This window comes from Elephantulus edwardii, unplaced genomic scaffold (assembly GCF_000299155.1).
Source record: "Elephantulus edwardii isolate Elephantulus edwardi_28Jun2011 unplaced genomic scaffold, EleEdw1.0 scaffold00119, whole genome shotgun sequence".
NCBI lineage: Eukaryota > Metazoa > Chordata > Mammalia > Macroscelidea > Macroscelididae > Elephantulus > Elephantulus edwardii.
Window position 1 is genome coordinate 6,524,480 of NW_006399869.1, and position 7,224 is coordinate 6,531,703.

The 7,224-nt window shown below is 39.1% G+C and overlaps 1 pseudogene; it reads left to right on the forward strand.

Annotated features, from left to right (window-relative positions):
* Positions 1-1,522: 1,522 nt before the first annotated feature.
* Positions 1,523-7,224, forward strand: part of LOC102847751 — a 117,369-nt pseudogene continuing 111,667 nt past the window's right edge.

Consider the following 7,224-nt stretch of genomic DNA (forward strand, 5'->3'; position numbering starts at 1 on the left):
AATTGCTTGGTCAAATGATATTTCTATTTCCAAATTTTTAAGAAAGTATCAGGTTGCCTTCCACAGTGGTTTTACCATTTTGTATTCAGACCAGCAGTAAATAAGAGTTCCAACCTCTCCACGACTTGGCCAGCAATTTGTTGTTTTCTGCAGTGTTGAATTTTGCTATTTTTGCTAGAGGAAGATGATATAGGGTTCATCTCTCTGATAGCAATCTCAATACAGATACCAATTTCATTCTTCAATGAGAAGAAGGAAATTTCCAATTTTACCTAGAATGGATAGAGACTCTACATGTGTAAAGCAATACTGAAGAGGAGAAACAAGGTAAGAGGCATTACACTAACTGTTGTCAAATCCTATTACATAGCTGTGGTGGGCAAGACAATATGGTACAGTGACAGACATATAAATCAACAGAATAGACTTGAAAACCCAGAAATCAGTTCATTTACCTCTGGTCAACTCATTTTTGATAAGGACAAAAACTAAGTGGGGGAAAAAAAGTTTCAACTTAATGGCCCATAGCTACTAACAATAATCATAAAATGTCATTGTCTTTAATACTGTATTCTCAAATAATACTTAAAATCAATTTTATCGGAAGTTAACATTACCATTCTTTTGTTGGCTATATGCTTGATGTATGTTGCTTTTTTGTTCCCCCCCATTTTTTAACTTTTTCTTCTGTGTCTAAAACATGCTTTGTGAAAGCAGGTTCCAATTTTCTATTCATTCTGTTATGTATTGTCTCTTTACTAGTGCATTTAATCCATTTACATCAAGCATAATTATCAACAGGTGTGAATTTACTGCTGCCATTTCTATGTGTTTTCCTTAATTTCGGGGTTTTTTTTTCTGAATTGTGTGTGGTGCCAAATTTTTTTATATTATTTTTTCTACTCAGAGTTTATTTATATTTCTATGGAATTTATTTTCATTGCCTTCACTACCGCTATTACCTTTATTGAGTATTTCTTATTTCCTTCCTTTGTAATTAGATCAAAAATTTCATTGATTTTCTTTGGGATTATCCTGAAATTTATTTTTCTCTTCCTAAATTGAGGAAGACTAGAAATGCTTGCTTCAGAAGATAAAAGACTATACCTTCACTCTTGGATCCAAGATGGTGGCGGAGGGGGAGATAAAGTGGTGAGCTGCAGGAGCAGCCGGCCACTTAGAGGAGGGCCACTATAGCCTTCTATGGACTTCTGTTTATTGATAATTGAACAGTTAAACAGTTGATGACTGGTCTTCAGTGAAGGTCGAGGCTTAACAACAGGAATTCAAGGATTCCCAAGGAGGAATGGGTGAATCCCACAGCTCCCAGCCACCTCCTGCTGAGCCCACACTGCACCGCTGCTGCCCCAGCTCCATGAGGCTCCCACTGCTGGAATTCAGGGATTCCCTCACCCAAGATTGATGGTAGACACCGGGCCTCCCAGAGACTGGTACAGCAGAGCTGCCACACTGCTGCAAAGTGGACTTGTTCTGGGGATAATTCTTGAAGCTATGATGGCAGATGGCAGCAGCAGAAGAAGCGGGCAGCCTCGGGCGGGAAATGCCTGCTCGGCTGCCTGCAGGTTTGGGTTTCCTTGGACAGGCCAGAGAAGAAGATCACCAATACAATGGATTATTGGAAGTCACTGTGAGTTGTCTACTTGATGACACTTAACAGTGGCAGCATGTCCAAGAGGACCAACAGCCTAAATGTACCACATATTTTGATATGTTGAATGCTTCTGCCAAAAGCTATTTAGACCCAGGGGTAGTCTGTTCACAACTCTCAGGTTCCCTTTACCTACTTCAAATTACAATATGACCATTTATGGGGGGGAGTATAAAAGTGGCGGTGCTGGAATTGGGGACTCTGTCCCTGGCCACATAGTCTTTAGTCAGGTGAGAGGTCCAGACTGGGGTGCGGACAATTGGAGAGGGATTGTACCATCCAGGCCCTGGGGGGTGTTTCCCTGCTCAGGGTGGGCCATCTTCGGCCCCCTGCTTAGGGCAAGCCCTCACAGCCCCCAGGGTGAGCTCCTCAGTCCCCAGGTTTTGCTATCTGACCCCTGGGTAGAAAAAAATGCCTAGGGTATCCAGAGAATTTTATCTAGGCTACTTTCCGCCACCCTCTCCCCCAGTAAACCTGAAAGTAACACCCCCAAAGCCCTTCTATTTGTAACTCACAAGTTTGTTCTCTCTTGGTTTGCTCCCTTTCCTATAAGAAACTGTAACACTGAGTTTTACTCCTGACCTGACCCTGAACCCAGTGCCAGTGACAAAAAGGAAATATAACTGCCAGCTAAGGAAGCAAAGGAGGATGGAGCCTCTGGGTTCAACCAGCCATCCCCACTGGACCCACCTGGTAAAACACTTTGCAGTCCAGAGGGGAGCAAATGTCAGGAAGACACTTCTAACAGAACAAGTAGGCAAGCAGCTTTAACCCAAGACCACCAGTAAGGTGATAAAGTGTCCTCCCTTTCCCCCTTCACATCTACAACCTTGTTGAGCATGAAGAAGCCAGAGTGTCTGCATCCAGTTTCCAAATCAATAATACAGTTGGTTTAATCACCATTGGAATATGCTTACCATTCCCCTGTAGCATCTGGTCCCCACTGGATCCTTTTTATTTCCTTCACCTGTTCCCCCCACCAACCAAATTGTGCAGCTCTGCAACTGCACCCCTGCAATTTTCATCCTTGCCCATCCTCACCGTTCTGACCCCAACCCTCACCTCCTTGTACCCCCAATATGTTCTTTTCCAATAAAATAAAATAAAAAGACTATAGCCTTCAATGTAGATTACATCTCAACATCAGTAAAACAAAAATTCTCACCAATGGACCTATAGACAACATCATGGAACATCATGATAGATGAAGAAAACACTGAAATTGTCAACAATTTCATCTCAATTGGATCCACAATCCATACACTTGGTACCGACTGTTAGGAGAGCAGGAGACATATTACAGTGAGAAAGTCTGTAGTAAGAGATACCTCCAAATTATTGAGTAACAATGACATTAGTTTGAGGCCCAAGATGCATCTTATTCAGACCATTTTCATTTCATCAATCACTTGCTAAGCTGCTGAGCACTGTGGAGTGAATAAGGATCACAGAAGAATAATTTTTGCCTTTAAACTGGGGTATTGGACAAGGGTAGTGAATATCCCATGAGTTGCCAAAATAAAAAATAGCTATGTCTTGGAGAAGATGCAGCTAGAATGTTCCTTGGAGGCAAAGATGATAAAAATTCATCTCACATACTTTGCATATGTTGTTGGAGAAGTTATTTCTTGGAGTGAGATTGTTTTGGGGAAGACAGAGGGACAGCAAAAGAGAGAAAAAACCCTCAATCAGGTGGATTGACACAGTGACTGCAGCAATGGGCTCAAGTGTTTCAGAGAATATAAGAATGGCACAGAATAGGACAGGCTTCAGTTCTATTGCTTATAGAGGTGCTATGAGTGGTACTGGACTAATGGCACTTAAATATTACCACAACAAGTTGAAAAAAAGTGTTCTGTATGGATATTATTTTGAATTCCTCTCCATTTACAAGTTCTTTAGTTACAGCATTTATTTTCTATTTATGCTTTGTAGTTGTCATAATTTATATATTGACCTCACTGGTTCCCTATTTTACTTTGTCTATTGATTTTCTTTAGCTTTAATTTAAAATTGCTTATGAGAAGTTGATGGTCTGTTCCACAATTATACTTGTCATAGTTTTTACAGCTGATATTGAGCTTCTCCAATGATTATTTCTACAGTAGTCAATCTGATTCATCTGCAGTCCATATGTATATTTTCTGTTTATGTTTCTTATAAAAGGTGTTTGCAATGAATAGGTCATTGATTATACCGAATTCTATCATTCTGTACTGGTCCTTCTTCCCTGCTCTCAACTTTTGCTTTCCAATCAGCTATTGTTATAAAATATATTCAATTGATTTCTGACTGTGAAAGTTGGTAGAAGTCATCTGTTTCCTTCTCTTTGGCCCTGGTTGTTGGTGAATAATAATAGTGATATTAACAAGTCTTCCTTGCATGTGTATGGATATTATTCTGTCACTCACACCACTGTATTTCAAGGTTTAGAAATGGTCTTTTCAACTATGAAAGTGATGCCATTTTTCTTACCTTTCCCTCTCCAGTATAGTATATTATGTGATTTTCTGATTTAAAATTCCCCATGCCAGTTTCATTTTTTCATTTTGCCAATGCCTAGTAAGTCAAATATATATACACACACACACACACATATATATATATATATATATATATATTTCCTGAACAATCTCCAACTTTCCCATTCATGCCTCTCACATTTCATGTTACAATCAGTTTTCAACTGTTCCTCTTCCTTTGTGATTCCCAATGAAGAGGTTCTGCCTCTTTTGCCATAAATGCTTGTCTCACCTAAATATTCTCTATTGAATATAGGGTTTTCTGAGTTCTTTTATTTCAGGAGTGGATGGCCAATCCTCCCTAATCTATCTTAATTTGGTTTCCCTACTCTAAAATAATATTTTACAGACAGAATTTTCTCCAAAAGACCAGATGAGAGAAGATTATAAATCCCAGAACATTTAGATGTACTTAAGCAAAATCTATACATAGAGAAGGAAGCAGTAGTCAGAACAGAGCAGCAAAACATTGCATGGTCCAGCATCATCAAAGGTATGCATCAGAGATGTATCTTATCTCCACACATTTTCAATCTATATTCAGAACAGCTCATTCGGGAAGCTGGACTTTATGAGGAGAAATGCGGCATCAGAATTTGAGGAAGACTCATAAACAACCTGTGTTATGCAGATGACACAACCTTGCTTGATGTAACGGCAGAGGACCTGAGACATTTGTTGCAGGAAGTTAAATACTGTAGTCTTCAATATGAATTGAAACTCAACATCAAGAAAACAAAGATTATTAGTACTGGGCCTATTGGTAGTTTCATGATGGATAGAGAAGAGATTAAGATTGTTGTTAACTTTGGTTTGCTTGGTTCCACAATCAACAGAAATCAAAAGTTGAATTTCACTGGGAAAGTCTGTTGCCAGGTACCTTTCTAGCGTACTGAAGAGCAACAGCATCAGTCTAGAGACTAAGGTGCATCTGATCAAGGCCATTGTCTTCCTACACATTAGATAACTGAATAATAACTATGGATAATAGAAGAAGGATCAATGCCTCTGAGTTGTGGTGCTGGAGAAGAGTGTTAAACATAGTGTGGACTGCCAGGAGAATAAATAGGTCTGTCCTGGAAAGGGTGAAACTAGTTTACTCCCTGGAGACGAGGATTTTGAGGTTCTGTCTCACATACTTTGGACATGTGACCAGGTGGGACAAGTCCTTAAAGAGGGACAAAATGTATAGAAGAGTGGAAGGACAGTGCAGCAGAGGAAGACCCAAGGCGAGAAAGATTAATTCAGTGACTGGAGCAATGGGATTAAGTCTGTCAGAGATGAAGAAATTGGATAGGACAGCTTTCAGAGCTAATGTGCATAGGGTAGCTATGAGTCACAGGTGACTCGCTGGCCTATAACAACAACAATCACATTGCCTATTGGTCATTGACACACAGTGCACTAAGCACTGAGGAAGATGAAAGGTTGATAGTATTTGTCCCAAAGCTTAAGAACTTAGATTGAAAAACTAAGGCAGAGTCTTAATAGAAAAGTGATATCAAAGCAAACACAGTTTTCAGTCAGACATTAAGAAGAAAAATTACTACATTGTAGAAAACAAAGATTCTCACACTTGGCCGATTGTCAGTATCAAGAAACATGATGAAGAGAGTGAGATTGTTGACAGCTTCAGTTTACTTGGCTTCATGATCAACACTTTTGGTCCCAGCCGCCAGGAAATTAAAAGATGAATTGCATTGGGAAAGCCTGCTGTGAGAGACCTTTCTAAAGTACTGAATAGCAACTATGTTAGTCTGGAGAGTAAGGTGTGCTTGATCAAGACAATAGTCTTTGCAATTATTTCCTATGTATCAGAAAGCTGAACAATGACTCAGGATGATATAATGAGCATTGATGCCTTTGAGCTGTGGAGTTAGAGTATTGATTATATCATGGATAGCTAGGAGAACAAATAGGTTCATCCTTGAGAGGGGAAAGCCAGGCTGCCCCTTGAAGGCAAGGATTCTGAAGCTGCGTCTGACATACTTTGTACATGTTGCGAGGAAGGATCAGTCCTTGGAGAGAGATGTAATGATTGGGAGGGTGGAGGTGCAAGAGAGGAAGACGTTTGATGAGATGGATTGATTCAGTCACTAGGATAATGGAGGTAGGTGTGTCAGAGACAATAAGATTTACAAAGGGTAGAGCAGGATTTAGGGCTGTTGCACATAGGGTCACTATGAGTTGTAAATGACTCTATGGAACATAACAGCAACAACAAACTTGAAAGTGGAGGTAAAATATGTCTATATGAATTTAACAGTCTCTTGAGGGTTATGCTTTAAGATGAGCACCAAGAATCAAAATAGGTTTCAATTGTTTTCCAATAGATTTGGTGGCATTTTCTTTTTTGGTATCTCTGATTTCTTTCTCAATTCATAATTCAAGGAAAGAAAAAATAACAAAACAAATCACAAAAGATTTCTTAAGGAATTTATTCAAACATTTTAACCTGACAACTGTTGTGTGTCACATTTCATATACACTAATTACTAGAATTTTGTAGTTTTAATGGTTGTTATGTGCCATCTACTTGGAATAAACTCATAATATGCATTTTGTAAATTGAAAGCATGATAGGAGATTGTCTATGTTTCTCAGGAAGAGTATTTATTTGGTGGATTCAAACTGCCTGCTTTTGTGTTGGCAGCACAACTTCGTACAACTAGACCACCAGAACTCCCTAAAGTTCCATATTGCCTTATTGTTTCTAGTGGGTCTATCCTTACTCCCCAATCAACCTACATTGTGTGTCCCACTAGTTCAGCCTAAAGTGGTGAATTTTCTATTTTACCTGTTCAAATCCTAACATCACTGGTATTCCAAGATAACACTTGCTCCTTCATGAGCCTGACACTGTAAAAGTGGACTTTTCTTTTTCTGCTTTTAACTACCAAGTACACCAAGATTTAGCTTGTAGATTCTTTTTTTTTCTTTTTTTAAATTTAGTTTGTTTATTTTTCATTTCAATGAACATCTACAGAGATTTTGGAATTCCATTCATTCATTGTTGCACCCTTCTCCCCGCAC